Source organism: Pleurodeles waltl, chromosome 10 (assembly GCF_031143425.1).
Source record: "Pleurodeles waltl isolate 20211129_DDA chromosome 10, aPleWal1.hap1.20221129, whole genome shotgun sequence".
NCBI classification, from domain to species: domain Eukaryota; kingdom Metazoa; phylum Chordata; class Amphibia; order Caudata; family Salamandridae; genus Pleurodeles; species Pleurodeles waltl.
Genome location: NC_090449.1, coordinates 731,833,340 through 731,856,565, shown reverse-complemented (window position 1 = coordinate 731,856,565; position 23,226 = coordinate 731,833,340). Strand labels below are relative to the sequence as shown.

The 23,226-nt window shown below is 43.2% G+C and overlaps 1 protein-coding gene across 2 annotated transcripts in view; it reads right to left on the bottom strand.

The window, feature by feature from the left end:
• Positions 1 to 22,919, bottom strand: part of ZNF438 (zinc finger protein 438) — a 104,132-nt gene extending 81,213 nt beyond the window's left edge. The window contains exons 1-2 of one of the 2 annotated variants that reach the window (XM_069211264.1): positions 22,472 to 22,919; positions 17,332 to 17,415 (exon numbers count right to left, since the gene is read on the bottom strand). The gene's annotated coding sequence lies outside the window, so the exon portion shown is untranslated. The remainder of the gene's footprint in view (positions 1 to 17,331; positions 17,416 to 22,471) is intronic. The other variant, XM_069211265.1, reaches the window with a different exon arrangement.
• Positions 22,920 to 23,226: the final 307 nt, after the last annotated feature.

Sequence of the window (23,226 nt, the reverse complement as noted above, 5' to 3'; positions counted from 1 at the left end):
ACACTACTTTTGATCCTCAATTGCTTTCATATTGTCAAAAGATCTGAATGTTACTCTAATGGTGTGCTATGTTAACTGTAATTACTGTCAACACTGAACCGTTTTAACCAGGTTGCCAAATATTAGTGCACTGCATATTATTTGAGCTTTAATTTCAAATAGAACAAACCATACATTTTACATAGATGAGGCACCGGTAGATTTAGAAATATTTAACATTTTATGACAGCTGGTCTACATTCCCACGTGGATGATTCTACAACCTTTTTTTCCAAGTACAACCAAGATATACACATCTGACCGTTATTCTTCATAGCAAGGAGGCACGGAGACAAATATCTATCTCCCTTCTCCATTCTTAAGGGTTAACTGGTTTTGGACACACTTTATATAATGTGGGGACATTTTGGCTTCAGCTGGAGTTTCACCTATGATAAAGAATGCCAAATTTGAAAAACACACATAGGAGTTGTCGCCTGATCAGAAACCCTGTGACAACTAAGTAGAGTTCGAAGGGCTGCAAACATATGTGGCTAGATGAAGAAGAAATCAAAGTCTATTCATGTACCACAGCCAAATTTGCTAACAGAAGTAACACAAATCCTAAAAACAGTTATGAGGTGCCTTTTTAGCTCTTTTGCAGTATGTTAGAAGCTGGGTTTATGGTTGGCAGAGTATGCACCCTGTCAAAGCAGGAACAACAATCCTAGTCAGGGTAAGTCAGAAGCACACCATTAATTAACCTGTGCTCACCCCCTGGTAGCTGTGCACACAGCAGGCAGGCTTAAATTAGAAGGCAATGTGTTTAGTATTTGTCGAACACTTAAATTACAGTAATGAAGTGAAAACACATCATCAAAATAATCCACACCAAGTTAGAAAAATAGATTTTAATTTAATGATCAAAACAAGACCAAAATGATAAAAATTCAATAAGCAGAATTTGAGACAAGAATTTTTAAAGAATATCCGCTATTGTAGTGCTTAAAAGCATATAAAGGAACAATGGTCCCTCATCAGAACACTTATAGCTAATATACGGGGAAAACAATTATGCCCATATATTTCACCTAAAAGACACAATACAATCGTTATAGTTGTGCGAAAACTAGTAAATAAATGGGTAAAAACAGGCAGCAAACAACTGAACAGGCAAAGAGACTCAGACATGACCCAAAACAAATATATATATATATATATATATATATATATATATATATATATATATATATATATATATATATATATATATATATATATCAAAAACGAAGTTGTCCTCATGTGAAAGCGCACTCCCAACAGGTTAATTAAACAGGAAGAAAAAGCAAAGCCAGCAACTCACAGTGAATTTCTTTAAGCTGTTTCATTATTCCAGGCCTTTGGTTATAAAATCATCTCTGGACACGTGTTTCTAGGTCAAACCTTTCTTCAGCAGAGAAAAATATAGAAGTGTTTCACCCTCGTAGGTGCAGCCAGTGCTGGAAGTGTTCCAGGCATTTCTTTCTTGTTGAAAAGACCGGCATGGCTTCAGCTTGTCTAATTGCAGGCACCTGATTAGTCTCTTTAAATACCAGTCCGCCCCAGTGGGCCTCTCAAGTGAGCAGTGCATGCTGGTTATGGTGGTCCTGCAATTTTTTAATTTTGCCCCAAGTGGGTTGCTGGAGCCAAACGAAATAATGAACCCAAATGCAAAACCTATGTAGGCGAATCCAAAGTAAAATTGACAGATTTGCTGTGAATAGCCCAACCTGATTCCTCTTATGTGACAATCCATTTTTAGTCACACAGACCTGCTTCGATGTGCAGTGGTGCTGCCTTCCCGACTGGACGGGCCGGTTAGTTATCAAAAACGAAGTTGTCCTCATGTGAAAGCGCACTCCCAACAGGTTAATTAAACGGGCAGAAAAAGCAAAGCCAGCAACCTACAGTGAATTTCTTTAAGCTGTTTCATTATTCCAGGCCTTTGGTTATAAAATCATCTCTGGACACGTGTTTCTAGGTCAAACCTTTCTTCAGCAGAGAAAAATATAGAAGTGTTTCACCCTCGTAGGTGCAGCCAGTGCTGGAAGTGTTCCAGGCATTTCTTTCTTGTTGAAAAGACCGGCATGGCTTCAGCTTGTCTAATTGCAGGCACCTGATTAGTCTCTTTAAATACCAGTCCGCCCCAGTGGGCCTCTCAAGTGAGCAGTGCATGCTGGTTATGGTGGTCCTGCAATTTTTTAATTTTGCCCCAAGTGGGTTGCTGGAGCCAAACGAAATAATGAACCCAAATGCAAAACCTATGTAGGCGAATCCAAAGTAAAATTGACAGATTTGCTGTGAATAGCCCAACCTGATTGCTCTTATGTGACAATCCATTCACATGAGGACAACTTCGTTTTTGATATATATATATATATATATATATCTATCAGGAAATGAGGGAATGAGGTTAGTCACAATCGAAAGCAGCACTTATGCCCTTATTACAACAAACATTACAATAGGGTCAACAACATTTCGATCCTTACAGAATCCTAGGATCATCATCAGGACTTTACAAAATGTTGTTGTTGCGGGAAATTTCAATGAGAGGCATTTGAAGTACACAAAGTCCCTGACATTCCTGCCCTGGATCCAGTCAAACTACAGGGGGTTATGCAGCCATCTGAGAGGACTTAGGGCCCAAACCATTAAGGTGTATCAGCTCCTCCTTCCCGTTCTGCCCAGAATGGGCTATCAACCTGCAGATGGAAACTCAGTCACAGCTATACTCCGTGTGTGGCTGTCTGGAGGGAATGCACAAGAGCCCAGCTGTCACCCACCCAAATGTGTATTCAGAGACAGGCAAAGGCACTAGGGGCCAGATGTAGGTAGAAATGGTTTTGCGACACGCAAATTGCGAGTCGGAGCGACTCGCAATTTGCGAGTCGCAAAACCATATGCAGAATGGTGTCCCTGACATCTGCGAACCGCAAGGGGGTCGCAAAGACCCACCTCATTAATGTTAATGAGGTGGGTCGCAATTTGCGATCCCCTTGCGCTTCCCTGCACTCACAGGGATGGTGGCCTGCTAGAGACAGCAGACCACCATGTCTGACTGCTTTTTTAATAAAGCAGTTTTGTTTTTGTATTGCAGCCCGTTTTCCTTAAAGGAAAACGAGTTGCAATACACTCAGGTAAATGAAACCATTTGGTTTCATTTTTTCAGAGTAGGCATGGTCCATTGGACCACTGCCTGCTCTGAAAAAATATTTTTGGCGCCATTCACAAAGGGGAAGGGGTCCAATGGGGACCCGTTCCCTTTTAAGAATGGAGTTAGCACCCACTTCACATGGGTACTAACTGCGAATTGCTTTGCGACCGCGGTCTCAAAGCAATTCCGCACCGCGGTGCGAATCGCAAATAGAAAGGGGAACACCCCTTCCTATTTGCGAGTCGCATTCCCATTTTGCAAGTCGATACCGACCCGTAAAATGGGAATGTGCATCGTGATGTGCGTTTTGCATGGCGCAAACTGCGATTTCGCAGTTTGCGCCATGCAAAACTCGTTGTACATCTGGCCCTAGATGATTTAAAGTAAGAAAATGCCAACTGTCTGAAAGTGGCATTTTCAGAATTACAATTTAAAATTTAACTTCCGCATAAATAGTGATTTTAAATTGTGATTCCAGAGACACCTAACTTCGGGGTCCCATCTATTCCCAATTGGAAATTACACTTAAAAATGTGATAAGGCAATCCTAGTGCTATCCTATGGAAGAGACAGGTCTTGCAGTAGTGAAAAACGAATTTAAGAGTTTTTCACTACCTGGACATGTAAAACTTAAAATTACTTGTCCAACTTTTTAAATGCACTACACCCTGCCCTTGGGGCTATCCAGGACTACCCTAGGGGTGATTTTTATGTATTAAAAAGGAAGGTGTGGGCCTAGCAAGAGTGTTAACTTGCAAGGTCAACATCGAGTTCAAAACTGCACAAACAGGCTCTGAAATGGCAGGCCGAGTCAATTTTAAGGTGGCACAATCAATGCTGCAGGCCCAATAGTAGCGTTTAATTTACAGGCCCTGGGCACATGTAATGCACTTTAGTGGGGACTTAAAAGTAAATTAAACATGCCAATTGTGGATAGCCCAATGGTAATATTTTTAATGAAAGAGCACATGCACTTTAGCAGTGGTCAGAAAGCAAAAACAAAGTCAGAAACAGGATGTCAGAAGGCAAAAAAGTCAGGGGAAACCACACAAAGGATGGCCGGTCTACCACAATCTGACCATTTTCTCCCAAGATTACACATCACACATTGGTCTTTAGGGTCCTACAGTATGCTAGACTCTTCCTGCTGTAAATCCCTGCCCCTGCACCTCAGGCATCGCTATCTCAATTCAGGAAGGACCTTAAAAACGGACTCTGACTGAAGCTCAGAGGACAAATCCCCTTAGCGCCTTGAGACCCTTAGGGGTGAGTCCTTGCGTTTTACAAACTGAGATTGATTTTTTTTTATTGAAGCCAGTTGCTCTGGACCAGATGTGAGGATTCACTTTCAACTTTGCTTTCTGTGATCATTGAAATGCAAAACATCAAGGAATTAAATGCCACCCAGTTTGATAACACCATTTGCAAAAGTCCTTATTTCACCGGTTCTTAAAAACGTTGACTTCTGTGACCCCACACTAAATTACTACTGGATGTTGGGGATACTGGCCTAAATACTTTTTTTAAAGATCTGAACATCAAAACAATGCACAAAAACAACAAAAGCATATATAGCAAACCAATTTACAAATTGTGAATAGTGTTCTTAATTATAGAAACAAAAAGTAGACAACATCAATATTTTAAATGAATGGCAAGGTAAGAGCTTTCCAAAATTTGGTTTGTCTTCTTCATTTTTTGCTCCTACTGCCGGCTCTTTTTGTCAGTGCTTACCAGTGCTTCAATTGAGGCCACCAATGGTATATCCTAAATTCTGTTCGTTGTACTTGCACTACTTCCACAAAACAAATCAAGCATACAGTACCAATTCATTTGTAGTCTCCAATTTCAACTTCCTTCACATTTACAGACTGTCTTATAATTTTCAATTTTACATTTTGCTGTATGTTCATATACTTTATTAATATTATTTAACTTTATAAACAGTTGAAGCCCCATCCTCCTCCCCAAGTAAAAAAAAAAAAAAAAAAAAAACACAGGTTTAGATTTTGCCTGTGGACACACTGTCGATTAAGCACTATCAAAGAGTATCCAAGTCACACACTGGATTTAAAGTTGACGAGGCAGCACAGATCGATTTTATTTATTTGTGGGTTTTGTAAACTGTGAGAAACCACCACTGAGTAGCTTCAGACCACTTTAGATTACATATACCAGTCAGGTAGTTTATCATCAGGCAGAACAGTTGACAAATACAAATAACTGTTAACTCATAGTACAAACTTTTACAAAGATGGAGTAACCATGGAGTTGGAGCCAGGAGGTTGGCACAGCTAATTGTAAGCATCTAATTAGCATGCCAGGTCAAAGCAGGAGACAAAACTGGCTGGAGAGGAATGGCTCATCGTATGATAGCCTGAATAAGTTAATTTGAACAATCTCCTGAATTTGAGAAACTCAGTTATCAGTCCTGAATATAGTGTGAAGTAGTTCCATAGTGAAAAGATTTGCACACAGAGGGTTGTACCTCCAAATTTCTTACAGCAGACCAGCCAAATCGACTCAAACGTCAACTTAGCCACAAAGTGTTGTGAACAGTAAGGCACCACTTTGCAAACATGATAGAGGGTTTGTGTAAGGAAATGCCTCCTTGGCATGGTTGCCCCCTGACTTTTTGCCTTTGCTGATGCTATGTTTACAATTGAAAGTGTGCTGAGGCCTGCTAACCAGGCCCCAGCACCAGTGTTCTTTCCCTAACCTGTACTTTTGTATCCACAATTGGCAGACCCTGGCATCCAGATAAGTCCCTTGTAACTGGTACTTCTAGTACCAAGGGCCCTGATGCCAAGGAAGGTCTCTAAGGGCTGCAGCATGTCTTATGCCACCCTGGAGACCTCTCACTCAGCACAGACACACTGCTTGCCAGCTTGTGTGTGCTAGTGAGGACAAAACGAGTAAGTCGACATGGCACTCCCCTCAGGGTGCCATGCCAGCCTCTCACTGCCTATGCAGTATAGGTAAGACACCCCTCTAGCAGGCCTTACAGCCCTAAGGCAGGGTGCACTATACCATAGGTGAGGGTACCAGTGCATGAGCATGGTACCCCTACAGTGTCTAAACAAAACCTTAGACATTGTAAGTGCAGGGTAGCCATAAGAGTATATGGTCTGGGAGTCTGTCAAACACGAACTCCACAGCACCATAATGGCTACACTGAAAACTGGGAAGTTTGGTATCAAACTTCTCAGCACAATAAATGCACACTGATGCCAGTGTACATTTTATTGTAAAATACACCACAGAGGGCACCTTAGAGGTGCCCCCTGAAACTTAACCGACTGTCTGTGTAGGCTGACTAGTTCCAGCAGCCTGCCACACCAGAGACATGTTGCTGGCCCCATGGGGAGAGTGCCTTTGTCACTCTGAGGCCAGTAACAAAGCCTGCACTGGGTGGAGATGCTAACACCTCCCCCAGGCAGGAGCTGTAACACCTGGCGGTGAGCCTCAAAGGCTCACCCCTTTGTCACAGCCCAGCAGGGCACTCCAGCTTAGTGGAGTTGCCCGCCCCCTCCGGCCACGGCCCCCACTTTTGGCGGCAAGGCTGGAGGGAACAAAGAAAGCAACAAGGAGGAGTCACTGGCCAGTCAGGACAGCCCCTAAGGTGTCCTGAGCTGAGGTGACTCTGACTTTTAGAAATCCTCCATCTTGCAGATGGAGGATTCCCCCAATAGGGTTAGGATTGTGACCCCCTCCCCTTGGGAGGAGGCACAAAGAGGGTGTACCCACCCTCAGGGCTAGTAGCCATTGGCTACTAACCCCCCAGACCTAAACACGCCCTTAAATTTAGTATTTAAGGGCTACCCTGAACCCTAGAAGATTAGATTCCTGCAACTACAAGAAGAAGGACTGCCTAGCTGAAAACCCCTGCAGAGGAAGACCAGAAGACAACAACTGCCTTGGCTCCAGAAACTCACCGGCCTGTCTCCTGCCTTCCAAAGATCCTGCTCCAGCGACGCCTTCCAAAGGGACCAGCGACCTCGACATCCTCTGAGGACTGCCCCTGCTTCGAAAAGACAAGAAACTCCCGAGGACAGCGGACCTGCTCCAAGAAAGGCTGCAACTTTGTTTCCAGCAGCCTTGAAAGAACCCTGCAAGCTCCCCGCAAGAAGCGTGAGACTTGCAACACTGCACCCGGCGACCCCGACTCGGCTGGTGGAGATCCAACACCTCAGGAGGGACCCCAGGACTACTCTGATACTGTGAGTACCAAAACCTGTCCCCCCTGAGCCCCCACAGCGCCGCCTGCAGAGGGAATCCCGAGGCTTCCCCTGACCGCGACTCTTTGAATCCAAAGTCCCGACGCCTGGGAGAGACCCTGCACCCGCAGCCCCCAAGACCTGAAGGACCGGACTTTCACTGGAGAAGTGACCCCCAGGAGTCCCTCTCCCTTGCCCAAGTGGAGGTTTCCCCGAGGAATCCCCCCCTTGCCTGCCTGCAGCGTTGAAGAGATCCCGAGATCTCTCATAGACTAACATTGCGAACCCGACGCTTGTTTCTACACTGCACCCGGCCGCCCCCGTGCTGCTGAGGGTGAGATTTCTGTGTGGGCTTGTGTCCCCCCCGGTGCCCTACAAAACCCCTCTGGTCTGCCCTCCGAAGACGCGGGTACTTACCTGCCAGCAGACCGGAACCGGGGCACCCCCTTCTCTCCGTTCTAGCCTATGTGTTTTGGGCACCACTTTGAACTCTGCACCTGACCGGCCCTGAGCTGCTGGTGTGGTGACTTTGGGGTTGCTCTGAACCCCCAACGGTGGGCTACCTTGGACCAAGAACTGAACCCTGTAAGTGTCCTACTTACCTGGTAAAGCTAACAAAAACTTACCTCCCCCAGGAACTGTGAAAATTGCACTAAGTGTCCACTTTTAAAACAGCTATTTGTCAATAACTTGAAAAGTATACATGCAATTTTTATGATTTGAAGTTCCTAAAGTACTTACCTGCAATACCTTTCGAACAAGATATTACATGTTAAATTTGAACCTGTGGTTCTTAAAATAAACTAAGAAAAGATATTTTTCTATACAAAAACCTATTGGCTGGATTTGTCTCTGAGTGTGTGTACCTCATTTATTGTCTATGTGTATGTACAACAAATGCTTAACACTACTCCTTGGATAAGCCTATTGCTCGACCACACTACCACAAAATAGAGCATTAGTATTATCTATTTTTACCACTATTTTACCTCTAAGGGGAACCCTTGGACTCTGTGCATGCTATTCCTTACTTTGAAATAGCACATACAGAGCCAACTTCCTACAGTTTGAAATTGGCTCATCCCTTTAATGGGAGTCAAGATTGGGGCTTTTTGTAGCCGAGATGGGCCTGTAGCGATACAGGCAAAAAAGAAGACAGGCAGTGGGGTTTTTGTTGTGGAGGCCAGTGCAAAAGCCTTTTGCAACAATGAATGCAAGAAACAGTCACTGCAATGATGTTTGTAATTTTTGTGTTAGGTGCAAGAAAGGAAGAAAATATCATAGCAGACGCAGGTGGTGAAAGGAGAACTCACTGTAACATCACACACAGGTTGCAGGATTTCACCACTAGTTGTAAGGGTGAGACCAAGGAAGATGACATTTGAAAGCAGATAGGCCACAATGGCTGCCAAAAGCAATAAGATTTCAGCCTTCTCACTGTTCAGGAATAACTGTTGTTTTTCAAAGTATGTCAATGAACTCGGTATAGGCAGTATGATATGTTCACTGAGATGCCAGGCTTGCCTACAAGCTTCAGAACCAGCAGTGTATAATCAGCAGACATAAGATATCCGATATCATAAAACAAAGAGGAGTCATGTAGACATGTTGTTTAACAGATTTGCTGACAATACCGATCCTTGTGAACACCATAAGTGTGGTAATTAATGATAGAAAAGAAGGAACTCACTTTGGCCTGGGGTGTAATGTTTAGTAGAACAAATTAAAACCAGGCTAGAGCATTCACAGTAGTGCCATTTGACAGTTTCAGATTACTAAAAGTGCTGGGGTCACACGTGGAAAAGTGGACCAAGATAATCAAACCACAACCGTCTTGCTTCAGAGTAGTTCTATACTGATTTTTAGCAGCAATGATTCTTTACCTCATGGTCTAAAGACTGACTAAAAAAATCATAATGAAGCGATTTGCTTCCAGCACAGAGAACAGTTGCTAAGCAACAGCTGTCAAGGGCCCTAGAAACAGATGGGTTGCCCAAGTACATCGGTACTTGCAAACATTTTCCCAGGGGCCAAAAGGTTTGGTCTGTGATGTGACCAAGGGCTGCACTGTTCCAGCAGGGCTGTGGTCTGTTGGTGATGTGGGTGTAGGGAAAGTTAAGTATATACACATCTAGTGGCCGAATTGCATAACGTGCAACCGGAAAACCAGGGATTAATCCCGGCTTACTCACTCAACCAAATTGTTCAATCCTAGGCAATTGCTTTATTTCACTTTTCCTCCTTTTTCTTCACTATTGCGTACGTAAGGGCTTTGAAATACATGACTTGAGGATGTGCACTGTACGAAACCTTCTCCTGTGTTTGAGTTAATACACTATAATTTATTCATGTATCAGAAGAACCCAGGCCACCCAAAGAGTGTGCATATCATCGACTTGCCTCTTAGTTCACCATTGACATTGTTGTCAGGGTTCTTTTTTTTTTGTTGGGGGGGGGGGTGTATATTTCTAAATTCATGCTTAACAACTATCATTTAAAAAAATACTTCCCAGCAAATAATCTGATGTATTCAAGTGAAATGGTCCTGCACATAAATGAAATAGTCTTTTCAGAATACAAAAAGTGTATCATATTTTAACACTTCTGCTGCAAGATATCTTTAAAAATTAAGCTGTTCCTAAAGTTATGCAGTGCAGGGCACCCCAGTTACTTCCTTCTTCAACTTCAATAAACTTTTAAATAAATACTGGTCTGTTTATTGAACATCTTTTTGATGTTAGTGCAGAGTGGAAAAAACAGCAGCCCAGTGCTGCTGTTGACCAGGGAGCCGCATGTAAAGGTGAGGAGGGCCGCACTTTGAGTATCACTGCCTTAGTTATATCTGTAAGATGAAAGACTGGCAGGCTCTGATAACTATTTAGGAAGTGAGTGATGGCAGCATTCTAAAAGGGGTGGGGCAAATCCAGTGTAGGTCAGGGTACTAATTAACTTTGTGGCGAGCAACAGATTCAAAGAAGATTCAAACTGATAACTTTAGTGTTACATACATCCCAGGACAGGGCGGATTTCTTTTCAGACGTCAAGATTTTCTTGACTTCATCCTCTACGGCTGGTGTGAACTCAAAGAACAGGACAAAAAAGTGCTGGTGGGGGGCCATTCTTGGACCGCAGGGAAGAGGTGGCGAAAGGTATAATTTCTGTGCAGACTGAAACTCTCCAGTTGCAGAGCTGTTGAATCTAATACTGTGTTTTTGGGGTGAAATTCCCTTGTACCTTTGTACATAATGATCCATCAGTGATTTCTCATGGTCCGTGATATCAAGAATGATCCCTCCACTCATCCAAAAAGCGTCCACCGCAGGTCAATCAAGCGTTCCGGTTGGAGGCTTTTACCCTGGATGGGTTAGTCTGGAGGTATACCAATCACCCACCAACCATCCCCTCTAAAACTCCTATGACCCCCAGCACCTGATTTAACTTCTTTAGCATCAGAGAGCCTTGAAGAGGCCGACAGCTGCACAATATGCAATTAATAATAACAAAAAATAACCTGCTGTATTGAGATGATGTGCTGGGTATCGCGATTTCGCATCTCATACATACTGGTGCAGTACCATGATAGACAAGACAGACTTCTAGGGCAATAAAACACAGGAAGAAGCAGTCTATTCTTAACTGCGGAGGAGTAAATCCAGGTCATGTCAGGTACTTTTCTTTAAAGAGCACAGTGATTACCTCTTTTTTGAAGAGCAGAGTGGATGGGCTAGGTGTACATCAATAGGGATGATATTCCATACACTCTAGTGCATCAAAAGACGTTGCATATGCTTTTTTCCTTCATACAGTTGTCTCTGTATTGTGATGATGGTGGTGCTGCAGGATGAGTAGAGTACTCCAAAAGTCTTGATTTCAGTTGCCAGGTGAGGTTATATACCATTAATAATAATAGATCTTAAAAGGGATAAGTCTGTACAACAGGGCCTAGTAGATACCCAAGTGCAAGTGTAGTTCTGACAAACATTCAGAAACATTTGATGAAGCAGGCTGCCTCATGAAGGATGCTTTTCACAACAGAGTGGTGAGGGTCTACGATACCAGCAAGCATCTGTCCGGGTGAGGCAGGAAAACTACTAATATGTTGTTTTAAAGTCATTTTCTGAAAGACGGAGCTTTAGTCTATGGCCCAGGTACATACGAGACAGTCTTGTTTTTGTGACTATTGTGTATTTTAAAGTTAAGATCTAGGTGGATATTTGGTACTGCTTACGAGCAGAGGAGTGAAGTCTTCTAGTGTCAATCTGTCCAAGTACTGCTTTATGAGGTTTAGTTTGCTTGCACTCATGTTGAATTCAACTTCTGCTTGGTCTGTGAAGCCTAGAAGGTTGCAAAGCAGGTCTTGCACAGGGTTTAGGGGATTTGTAGTTCAGTATAAACCTAGTGCATGGCTGGGTTTCACCCGCTTCACAGTTTGACATTAAGGTTAGAAAGCACTCCCATGTACAGGATGGAAATTACTAGAGATATTGTAAAACCTCGAAAGACGCAAGTCAATACAATGGACTTCGATCTAGATTAGCTTAACGGGACTAGTTAGGCCTCCATTCCTCTGCTATGAGCTTACCCACTGTGGGATAGCACCTTCAAAGCCAAGTTGCTGGAAAGGCTGTTCAGAAAAATCCTAATGGTCAAAGGTGTTGAATGCTGTGGATAGTTTGTGTAGGGTGAGAAGGCGTGGTTCACCAACTGATCTGTAGGGTGTTGTCCACCATTTGGATGGTCTTGTTCTGTATTTGCAGGGCCAACTGAATTATACGATTATGCAGCTGCTGTGTTTTTAGCATTATTAAGAATTTGCAGCATTTACCACGTATTCCCTCGTCTGCTGTATAATATGCAAATGTTAACATAAAAATCTGCTTCCAGCTCAAATTGTTCAAAAGTTTCTAAAAATGCAGTGACACCTGTTGTGCGGTGAAAGGCCATTGGCAAAGGCTAACTTGTCACCTGCCTGTTGCTTATTGCTACACATGGGTGTTTAGCTGGTAATAATGAGGTTCAACCTATACCCAAACAGTGTTAACAAGTGTAAAAATAAAATAATGTAGTAGTATCACAATGTCTGGCTTATTTCGCCACATAATGTATTTTTGGGCTGCATAATTCAGTCTGCCGTGTAATTTGGTCTCTCTCAACCGCATAATTCCATTCCCCTTTTCTATGTTATATTGGTATGAGGACAGACTAACAGGCCTGTAAAAAGGTGTTGCACATGTGTACACAGACTCTTGATGAAATGGGCCAAGAGTTGGTGAGGTTGTCAGGAGCCCCATAACCACTCCACAATTTACGAACCTGGGTAGGGGTGTTTCCAACCTGGCATTACTTAAAATTCTTGCTCAATGCCAAACGTGCTTCGCTGCTTAGATGCAGAGCCCCAAGGGCATTCTCGACTGTAAGAGTGTCCTATATTTGTCCTGCAGCCTCAAGCATACTAATGTGTGCAGAAGCACTGAGATTATTTGTTGATAACCTCTGTAAGTGTACCTGCTCTCTTTAATATGCCGCATAGGCATTTGCTATTTCAATTGTCCTTTACCTACACTGCCATTTTCATGTCTGTGAAGCCGATGCCAATCGCAGTGTACTACGTGCTCTGTTGTAACTGTTAAAAACCAACAAAAAAATAATTAAAAGAAGAATCGTTAATACATCCCCTATACACAGACAATTAAGGTCTCGTTATGATCTGGGTCCGTTAAAATGTTTTCAAAACTTTCGAGTGTCTCGATTACATACAGTAATATTGTAACACTGCACGGAGTGACATTTATTGCAAATATTATTTTAATAAACATGAAACATTCAAGAATAACCCCAAGCCCTGATAACGTTTTCCAAGGTATTCAAAATGTGTCAGTATGCCTTGTTCTCTGCATATACGGCCCACACTGTTAATAAATGTGAAGCAAGATTACTTTATATTAACTATAAACATGTGAGGTTCTATACAATATACATGGGCCAAGAGTAATATGATGTTGCGCAATTGCAAAGTGGTGTTTAGGATGGGAAGGGGATATATTTTCTAGCGCAAAGGGTATTTTGTGCTAGAAAGGTACCCTAATTGTGGTGTATACTGCTCTTTGCATCAAAGCGCTGTTACGTGGATACTATGGATTTTTTCACAATAGTAAGCACAAAATATCTTCACTTATAATCAAGCAATAATTCACGCAAAATGACTAAGTCATATTAAACTGGCAGCAGATTGCCTGGCGTCAGCAAATTAGACAAAAGGAAAAGAAAAAAAGTATCTTCTGCCAGCTATACAGTAATGTGACTCAGTAGCTGGCTGAATAGCTGAGTGAGTCCGAATATTGAGAGCAGTCTGTACTGATAATAAAGGGCAGTAAGTGTAACTACTGAGCACACAAACAACTGACACAAAGAGCATGCATCATACTGTAACCTTGACAGATGTCAAACTGAGGTGTTGGGGTGGCATATAACATAATGGGAAAATAAGACAGAGAATGGTAGACTAATGGCAAAATGCCCAACAAGACAAGTTATCCGTATGACAAGTTGCAGATATCCAAAAAGCAATGTAAACCTGGCTGTAGGAAGTTGGCTTTGTATGTGCTATTTCAAAGTAAGGAATAGCATGCACAGAGTCCAAGGGTTCCCCTTAGAGGTAAGATAGTGGCAAAAAGAGATAATACTAATGCTCTATTTTGTGGTAGTGTGGTCGAGCAGTAGGCTTATCAAAGGAGTAGTGTTAAGCATTTGTTGTACATACACACAGGCAATAAATGAGGAACACACACTCAGAGACAAATCCAGCCAATAGGTTTTGTTATAGAAAAATATATTTTCTCAGTTTATTTTAAGAACCACAGGTTCAAATTCTACATGTAATATCTCATTTGAAAGGTATTGCAGGTAAGTACTTTAGGAATTTTGAATAATTACAGTAGCATAAATACTTTTTACATAAAACACAATAAGCTGTTTTAAAAGTGGACACAGTGCAATTTTCACAGTTCCTGGGGGAGGTAAAGTATTGTTAGGTTTCACAGGTAAGTAAGTCACTTACAGGTTTCAGTTTTTGGTCCAAGGTAGCCCACCGTTGGGGGTTCAGAGCAACCCCAAAGTTACCACACCAGCAGCCCAGGGCCGGTCAGGTGCAGAGGTCAAAGAGGTGCCCAAAACACATAGGCTTCAATGGAGAGAAGGGGGTGCCCCAGTTCCAGTCTGCCAGCAGGTAAGTACCCGCGTCTTCGGAGGGCAGACCAGGGGGGTTTTGTAGGGCACCGGGGGGGGGGGAACAAGTCAGCACAAAAAGTACACCCTCGGCAGCGCAGGGGCGGCCGGGTGCAGTGTGCAAACACGCGTCAGGTTTACAATGGTTTTCAATGAGAGATCAAGGGATCTCTTCAGCGTTGCAGGCAGGCAAGGGGGGGGCTCCTCGGGGTAGCCACCACCTGGGCAAGGGAGAGGGCCTCCTAGGGGTCACTCCTGCACAGGAGTTCCGTTCCTTTAGGTGCTGGGGGCTGCGGGTGCAGGGTCTTTTCCAGCCGTCGGGAAATGGAGTTCAGGCAGTCGCGGTCAGGGGGAGCCTCGGGATTCCCTCTGCAGGTGTCGCTGTGGGGGCTCAGGGGGGACAACTTTGGTTACTCACGGTCTCGGAGTCGCCGGAGGGTCCTCCCTGAGGTGTTGGTTCTCCACCAGTCGAGTCGGGGTCGCTGGGTGCAGTGTTGCAAGTCTCACGCTTCTTGCGGGGAGTTGCAGGGGTCTTTAAATCTGCTCCTTTAAAAAAAGTTGCAGTTCTTTTGGAGCAGTGCCGCTGTCCTCGGGAGTTTCTTGCCTTTCTTGAAGCAGGGCAGTCCTCAGAGGATTCAGAGGTCGCTGGTCCCTTGGAAAGCGTCGCTGGAGCAGGTTTCTTTGGAAGGCAGGAGACAGGCCGGTAAGTCTGGGGCTAAAGCAGTTGGTGTCTTCTGTTCTTCCTCTGCAGGGGTTTTTCAGCTCAGCAGTCTTCTTGTAGTTTCAGGAATCTACAGTTTTAGGTTCAGGGAAGCCCTTAAATACAAAATTTAAGGGCGTGTTTAGGTCTGGGGGGTTAGTAGCCAATGGCTACTAGCCCTGAGGGTGGGTACACCCTCTTTGTGCCTCCTCCCAAGGGGAGGGGGTCACATCCCTAATCCTATTGGGGAATCCTCCATCTGCAAGATGGAGGATTTCTAAAAGTTAGAGTCACTTCAGCTCAGGACACCTTAGGGGCTGTCCTGACTGGCCAGTGACTCCTCCTTGTTATTCTCATTATTTTCTCCGGCCTTGCCGCCAAAAGTGGGGGCCGTGGCCGGAGGGGGCGGGCAACTCCACTAGCTGGAGTGTCCTGCGGTGCTGGCACAAAGGGGTGAGCCTTTGAGGCTCACCGCCAGGTGTGACAGCTCCTGCCTGGGGGAGGTGTTAGCATCTCCACCCAGTGCAGGCTTTGTTACTGGCCTCAGAGTGACAAAGGCACTCTCCCCATGGGGCCAGCAACATGTCTCGGTTGTGGCAGGCTGCTGGAACAAGTCAGCCTACACAGATAGTCGGTTAAGGTTTCAGGGGGCACCTCTAAGGTGCCCTCTGGGGTGTAGTTTACAATAAAATGTACACTGGCATCAGTGTGCATTTATTGTGCTGAGAAGTTTGATACCAAACTTCCCAGTTTTCAGTGTAGCCATTATGGTGCTGTGGAGTTCATGTAAAACAGACTCCCAGACCATATACTCTTATGCCTACCCTGCACTTACAATGTCTAAGGTATTGCTTAGACACTGTAGGGGCACAGTGCTCATGCACTGGTGCCCTCACCTATGGTATAGTGCACCCTGCCTTAGGGCTGTAAGGCCTACTAGAGGGGTGACTGATCTACACCTGCATAGGCAGTGAGAGGCTGGCATGGCACCCTGAGGGGAGTGCCATGTCGACTTACTCGTTTTGTTCTCACCAGCACACACAAGCTGGCAAGCAGTGTGTCTGTGCTGAGTGAGGGGTCTCCAGGGTGGCATAAGACATGCTGCAGCCCTTAGAGACCTTCCTTGGCATCAGGGCCCTTGGTACCATGGGTACCACTAACAAGGAACTTATCTGGATGCCAGGGTGTGCCAATTGTGGATACAAAAGTACAGGTTAGGGAAAGAACACTGGTGCTGGGGCCTGGTTAGCAGGCCTCAGCACACTTTCAATTCAAAACATAGCATCAGCAAAGGCAAAAAGTCAGGGGGTAACCATGCCAAGGAGGCATTTCCTTACACTGGCGATTACAGAAGCAGCGAAGCCAGTCTCTCAGCAACCACCTATAGGTATGCAGAAAATGAGTGTTTCACTACCCTCATCTAACTCCATCTGACATGACATTTTATTATTCTGAAACAGCTTTCAAGACATTAAAAAAAACAAAGTGTGAATTACAATCATGTACTCCCTCGACTTCATAGCAAGATGGCAAATTTATCTGCAATTTAGTAAGACAAGATTTCTTATTTAAGGGCACTGTTATTTAAATAACTACTGTCTGAAAATGCAAGAAAAGCAAGCTCCTACTCCAGAATGACTTTCAGGTTTTTAAGGCACTACTCGATTCACACTCATGATGAGGCACGTTTGCTAAAAAGAAATGAAAATAGCCTTCTAAAATGTCCTTTTGCCATTATTTAATGCCAGCTGCCAGAATATCAGAAACTAACATTTGATTATTTGTGGCGATCTGCACTCTCACATGTTGGCCTTTGAGGTGAGTGTTGGAGCAAACCCTGCGTGCCAATATGACACAGAGGTAGGGTGTGAGAATGTGTAAAAATGCTTCTCTGACGGTCCACACACATTCTTTAGTGGGCATCGGGATTTCTACTATAATACTGCAGATACTAAAGGGCACCATATCTGAAGTGAAATCTAAGTACCGAAAAATCAAGACGTAGTGAAACTTACCTTTAAATTATATATATTTCTAACTTCTAGGTCTGGTGATGTGGTTTATCTGGTAGGCATCTCCATGGCCCCTCTGGTAGCAGCCTATGGAGAGGAAAACGCATTAGTTGGTTAACAAATATTTATATATATCTACTTTACTAACAATATACTATTGAGCTTAACCCCTTCGCTGCCAGGCCTCTTCCCCTCCTGTGCCAAGCCATTTTTTTTGTTGGTTATTTGGGTTAGTTTGCACTTAGGCCCTCATAGCTTTTTGTCCACATAAGCTACCCAAACTAAATTTGCATCCTTTTTTCCAACATACTAGGGATTCTAGAGGTACCTAGAGTTTCTGGGTTCTCCTGAAGGAGACCAGGAAATTAGCCAAAATACAGCAACATTTTTGTTTTTAAAAAATAATGGGGAAAAGGGCTGCAGAAAAAGGCTTGTGGTTTTTCCCCCCCTAAAAATGGCATCAACAATAGGTTTGTGTTGCTAAAATCACCATCTTCCCAGCTTTCAGGAGCAGGCAGACTTGAATCAGAAAACCACATTTTTAACACAATTTTGGCATTTTACTGGGACATACCCCATTATAACTATTTTTTGTGCTTTTAGCCTCCTTACAGTTAATAACAGAAAAGGGTGTGAAACCAATGCTGGATCCCGGAAAGCTAAACATTTCTGAAAAGTAGACAAAATTCTGATTGCAGCAAGGGGTCATTTGTGCAGATCCTGCAAGGTTTTCCTACAGAAAATAACAGTTAAAATAAAAGAATATTGAAACCGAGGTGAAAAAAAACCTGCCATTTCTCTACACGGTTTTACTCTGTCACTTTTTCCTGCGATGTCAGATTCTTTTAAAGCAATTTACCGTTACCTCTGCTGAACTCTTCTGGTTGCAGGGATATATAGGGATTGTGGGTTCATCAAGAACCCTAGGTACCCAGAGCCAATAAATGAGCTGCACCTTGCAATGGGTTTATGTTCTATACTGGGTATATAGCAATTCATTTGCGGCAATATAAAGAATGAAAAATAGGTATCAAGGAAACCTTTGTATTTCCAAAATGGACCCAAGATAAGGTGTTGAGAAGCAGTGGTTATTTGCACATCTCTGAATTCCGGGGTCCACATACTAGCATGTGAATGACAGTGCATTTATCAAACAGACATCTTTTTTACACACTGTCTTATATTTGGAAGGCAAGAATGTAGAGTAAGAAAAGGTGTGATAACACTTGTACTTCTTGTCTATATTTCCCCCAAGTCTCCCGATAAAAATGGTACCTCACTTCCACAGGTAGGCCTAATGCCCGCGACAGGAAACGCAACATGGACACATCACATTTTTACATTGAAATCTGACGTGTTTTTTGCAAAGTGCCTAGCTGTGGATTTTGGCCTCCATCTCAGCCGGCACCTAGTGAAACCTACTAAACCTGTACATTTTTTTGAAACTATACGCCTACGGTAATTCAGGATGGGGTGAGGTGACTTGTGAGGCTCTCACCAGGTTATGTTACCCAGAATCCTTTGCAAACCTCAATATTTGGCAAAAAACACACTTTTGGTGACAGAAAGTTTCCCCTTCTAGCCCTGCCCGAGGGAGGGAGGGGGGGCCACGGGGAAGCACTAGCGCTCCCTCCGAGCTCCGCTGCTGGGACGTAATGGTTACGTCCTCGGCACAGGAGCACTGTGCTGCGGGACGTAACCATTACGTCCTCGGCACAGAACCGGTTAAGGGCTGGAACTTTTTGAACTCTGAATACAACATCAAAGGATTAAGCACAAGAGGTGTAAAAAAAAATAATAATAAATAGCGCATGATCAATAGAACAATTTACTGATTTTCTAACACTTCCTCCAACTGTGCATAACCCTTGTCAACCAATATTGCACAACTACACTTACCCAACATTACCAGTTTGCAAAATAGCAAATTAAACGCATTTAAAGATAAAATCTATCAGACCATGTACATACACAGCATGCGACAGAAAGAAAATACACTTTATTGGTTTAAGTAACAGGCATAATATTTACTCAACTCAACGGGTGGGGCCATACAGACACAAAGGGAAAGGAAAGAATGTTTAAAATTATGTATGTAATGGAGGATCTGATTCTGGAGTAGGGATTACTTTTATCTGGTGGTGTCTTTTTTTGCCTTTGTCACATCTCCGTTAGGGGGAATATCAGTGTCTTTTGATTTGTATTTTGTTATAATTTGTATTTGTGTTTTAATTTTCTTTTCTTACCATAGAGCCAATTGTTTATTTTGTCATGTTGGTTGATCCTGGTTGTAGATGCAGCTCTTCATCTAATGTGTATCCTTGCCTGTCTGCATATTTTTTTTTTACTGTACTAATGTTTGAACCTTTAGCTTTTCGTGTGACAGTCTTTCAAAGTAACATATTGATTTGTCCATGTTCTTCACCACCTTGTGATGTGTATTTTTTTTTGCCTTTCCAGTGGGACATTGCTATATGACTGCAGTTTTACTTTCTGTTTGCTAAAACCAAAGTTTATTACTTATTCTACAGAGTGTTAGTTATTGCTGACTTATTTGTTGTGATATGTTTTTGGTATGGATTATGACTAACTGCAGGATTATCACTCAGCAAGTTGTTGGTTTGCTTTTCGCCCTTCCCCTGACCATAGTTTTGAGAATGACTCTGCATCTGAGGCAGAGGAGGAACTCCAAGACATGATAAATAAGCAACAAATACATTTGACATAAATACATAGGACCCCTCCAAAAACGGCTCAAATCTTCTAATCCAGGGTTTGTTAGAGAGGGTAATCAGCTCCAAAACCCTTGCCTAGTTCTGTATTCTGTAACATTCCATGCAACAAAAAATACTTATCTACTGGCTTTCACACAGCATAACATAAATAACCTTAAAAGCCTACTGGCTTTAACAAATGTTCCTCACAATAAATAAGTCAGCCCTCCTGCCTTTGCTGTAGCTTTACATAATTAATAGATTAATGGCATCTGATTTAATGTTCCCTAATGTACCAAATCAGGCCTATAGCATTTGTCAATGTCCAGTCGCAATGAGGAAAAAGAGCACTGCACCATTGCATAAACTTTCCCACAAAGCAACCACTGGGGAAACAGTCTTAAAACTCCTCCTAAAATGGCCTAACATGGATTGTCAGAGAGAAAATGTTCAATACCTTTTTTTGTCAGAGTTAAAGCAACATATGGCACCAGATTTACTATCCATTGTTTTGGTTGCAAAACACTCTGAATCAGAGTTCGCAACAGAAACGAGCATTTGCAATGCACTAGGGTCTCGCATTTGTCGGAGTTACAGCTGTTCACATTTGTAAACTCCCAATCGAATTTTTCTTGCATAAAAAAAAAAACAAAAATAAAAAAAAAACGCGATCACCCTGCTACAGTTCACACTAATAAAAGTATCTGCAAAACTGCAATTAACTGAGTAACAAGGTCGACATTATGTGAAGCGCTGGACTTCTGCCCAGCGAGATCGCACTGCAAAACCAGAGAAAAAGTAGTCCACAAACCCAGTGAGCCTCGCATGTTTTCTGTACTTGGTCACTGCGCTTGGGGAGAGCTAACCACCGGAAAAGGCATGACGTATGCGTGCCTTCCACTAATGAAAAGAAGCGGATTCTAACAGGCAAGCCAACTTGCCAATGAAAGACACTGACATGACATCGACAGGGCTCCGAGCCCTTTTCTAATCCCTAAACCGTCTCGCTAGCGATACGCATGCGCGAGCGCATGCGACGCAGGCTCGACCCTAAAAAATGGATTCTCCAATTTATAAATCCCATTTAAGGAGTAGGTAAAGCTCTACAGACTCCTAAAATCGGATTGCAACTGAGTATCGGCTTTGAATTAGGAAGGGACATGTTTTGGGCATCCCCAGAGTGTAGTGATAATGCACCCTTTGAGGCCTAGTGATGTTAACATATGCTTCTTAAGAAAATTGTCAGACCAGACTTATGGCATCTAGCAAATACCATCATTGGATTGTCATAATAACCAATTTAGGTCTGCTGTACACAGTATAAGCTTTCCAACAAGGAAAAATACATAATATGCAGCATCTATCCAAACAAATGTGATCGTTAAGGAAATCCACATATAGAAGGCCAAAGCCCCTCTCCGGAATTCTTAAAGCTTTTTTTCCTCTGTTGATTACATTTGGTCTGCGACAGCTCTGTTGTAATGCAAACCCTGTACGTGAAACACTAACAAAATAGATACCAATTTGTTATCAAAAAAGAAAATAAAGAGTATGGCAGAGAGAAAAAATGAGTATTATCGGAAGGGTCTACGGCTCGAGCACTCCGAGGGTGGACAGGCATGTTCTAAAGGCGACATTCAGTTTTTGACATACGTTTTAAACAACCGGACCACATAAAACAGAAAGCCATATGAATGTTAGGAGGAAGAAAATAATGCTGGCATAAACTTTGCTGATATCAAAAATCTCTAGTCGAAAACCTCTACAAATACATGCACATTATGTCGAATGACCGCTATTTCTATGGAGTGACAGCGACTTCCCTCTAACAGTCTGCACAGAACATATGACCAACTGATTATTTCCGCACGGTAATTAATAGACCCCACGAACTATGGAAAACTCGATATACTCCAAACAGGGCAAACAAGAATGGATTACCAAGCCAGACTGAGGAAGAACTCAGGACACAAAACATAAGGTCCTTACAAACTTGACATGCTGAGCAACTTTCATTTCAAAACCAAATTGTTATTTACATAATTGAATCATGTGATCGTTTTCATATATAACAAATCGATCAAAACGCTAAGCATGGAAGGCACAATTTCACTTTCGACGAGCGTGTACGTTCGATAGGAAAACGCCTTAGTGGCATGACAGCAGTGAAAAGAGGGCCCAGCATCGCACCACAACGTAAAGGTTTTAAGTGTGTCAAGATGCAACATGAGCCTGACCTTTTAAATAAACTGTAACCACAGCAGCTGCTTCAATATACCTACAAAGAGAAGAAATACTAACAAAACCCATTATATTACACATCTGCCCCAAGCCGGGATGGAACAAATGAGGCCAAAGAAACTGAGAGGTTAGTACTGACCAGGAGGGCAAAATCTGTAAACCTCGGGGATAAAACATGCACCTGTTACCTGGTACGTGCAGCCAGCAACCCGATCACAGGCTGCTGGTAAACCTTATTCCCCTGTAGCGATGAAGCTCTTAGACCTGGCAGAAACTAAACATAGAAGAATGAATCGCCATGGACCCCCTTTCCAAAACAACCCGACGATCTTCTCACCATCGCAATGTTCCGCAAACGGCACGGTTTACTGACGTAAGTTCCGGCACCACCGGATGTGCGTTGCGCTTGAAACGCATTATGTTTTCCCTAAGGCAAGCACTTTTCGTGTTGTGGTGCAGCAGTAGGTAGGACATTCACATGGAATCCAGGTGTTATGTAATATTCAGTATCCCGTCAGGTTCATAGAACATCTGCCCTACAGCTATCGTCGGGCCTCTTTCCTGCCGTATAGGCGTCGCCACCCTCAGTAAAGCCGCAACCGCAGAACTCTTTCAAAAGCCCCGCCCCTCACTGACAGGCGCGTTTTAACCCAGCCTCCGGTGGAATAAACAGACCAGAGCAGTGGCTCGCAGAGCAAAACTGCGTTTTAGCATGAACCATCATCTTGATGTAATGCTTTTCTATTCACTTTAGGCTCATGCCTGTCAACAACTTTCTAGAAACAAAATCAGGCAGATCATGATGTTTGCTCAATGCTGCAAATACTTGTGCTCCTTGACGGTGGTACGTAGGAGTGGCCTAGTGAAGATTTTGGATCAATGATGAGTTTTACATCCGAGTGCGCACTACCACCATAGTACGTAGACCAGCCATCGAAGTGCA